The sequence below is a fragment of the Synchiropus splendidus genome, unplaced genomic scaffold (genome assembly GCF_027744825.2).
Source record: "Synchiropus splendidus isolate RoL2022-P1 unplaced genomic scaffold, RoL_Sspl_1.0 HiC_scaffold_68, whole genome shotgun sequence".
Lineage (NCBI taxonomy): Eukaryota > Metazoa > Chordata > Actinopteri > Syngnathiformes > Callionymidae > Synchiropus > Synchiropus splendidus.
Window position 1 is genome coordinate 20,681 of NW_026527102.1, and position 1,880 is coordinate 22,560.

The window sequence follows — 1,880 nt, forward strand, 5'->3', positions numbered from 1 at the left end:
AGACCCTTTCTGCTATAGTGGGAGGTTAAAATTTCATGTTCTGAAGCTTCCCTGAAAAGTTATGGCACAATGCACAAAAACGCTTTTCAGCCTGAGATAAGGTGGGTTTCGGAACGCCAAACATAAAAGTGTTGATAACTTTGGAAAAACACTTCAGACAGTTTAGATTTGATGTGCAACTACTAGAAAGACCCTTTCTGCTATAGTGGGAGGTTAAAATTTCATGTTCTGAAGCTTTCCTGAAAAGTTATGGCACAATGCACAAAAACGCTTTTCAGCCTGAGATAAGGTGGGTTTCGGAACGCCAAACATAAAAGTGTTGATAACTTTCGAAAAACACTTCAGAGAGCTTAGATTTGATGTGCACCTACTAGAAAGACCCTTTCTGCTATAGTGGGAGGTTAAAATTTCATGTTCTGAAGCTTCCCTGAAAAGTTATGGCACAATGCGTAAAAACGCTTTTCAGCCTGAGATAAGGTGGGTTTCGGAACGCCAAACATAAAAGTGTTGATAACTTTGGAAAAACACTTCAGACAGTTTAGATTTGATGTGCAACTACTAGAAAGACCCTTTCTGCTATAGTGGGAGGTTAAAATTTCATGTTCTGAAGCTTTCCTGAAAAGTTATGGCACAATGCACAAAAACGCTTTTCAGCCTGAGATAAGGTGGGTTTCGGAACGCCAAACATAAAAGTGTTGATAACTTTTGAAAAACACTTCAGACAGCTTAGATTTGATGTGCAACTACTAGAAAGACCCTTTCTGCTATAGTGGGAGGTTAAAATTTCATGTTCTGAAGCTTCCCTGAAAAGTTATGGCACAATGCACAAAAACGCTTTTCAGCCTGAGATAAGGTGGGTTTCGGAACGCCAAACATAAAAGTGTTGATAACTTTGGAAAAACACTTCAGACAGTTTAGATTTGATGTGCAACTACTAGAAAGACCCTTTCTGCTATAGTGGGAGGTTAAAATTTCATGTTCTGAAGCTTCCCTGAGAAGTTATGGCACAATGCACAAAAACGCTTTTCAGCCTGAGATAAGGTGGGTTTCGGAACGCCAAACATAAAAGTGTTCATAACTTTGGAAAAACACTTCAGACAGTTTAGATTTGATGTGCAACTACTAGAAAGACCCTTTCTGCTATAGTGGGAGGTTAAAATTTCATGTTCTGAAGCTTCCCTGAAAAGTTATGGCACAATGCACAAAAACGCTTTTCAGCCTGAGATAAGGTGGGTTTCGGAACGCCAAACATAAAAGTGTTGATAACTTTCGAAAAACACTTCAGAGAGCTTAGATTTGATGTGCACCTACTAGAAAGACCCTTTCTGCTATAGTGGGAGGTTAAAATTTCATGTTCTGAAGCTTCCCTGAAAAGTTATGGCACAATGCGTAAAAACGCTTTTCAGCCTGAGATAAGGTGGGTTTCGGAACGCCAAACATAAAAGTGTTGATAACTTTGGAAAAACACTTCAGACAGTTTAGATTTGATGTGCAACTACTAGAAAGACCCTTTCTGCTATAGTGGGAGGTTAAAATTTCATGTTCTGAAGCTTTCCTGAAAAGTTATGGCACAATGCACAAAAACGCTTTTCAGCCTGAGATAAGGTGGGTTTCGGAACGCCAAACATAAAAGTGTTGATAACTTTTGAAAAACACTTCAGACAGCTTAGATTTGATGTGCAACTACTAGAAAGACCCTTTCTGCTATAGTGGGAGGTTAAAATTTCATGTTCTGAAGCTTCCCTGAAAAGTTATGGCACAATGCACAAAAACGCTTTTCAGCCTGAGATAAGGTGGGTTTCGGAACGCCAAACATAAAAGTGTTGATAACTTTGGAAAAACACTTCAGACAGTTTAGATTTGATGTGCAACTACTAGAA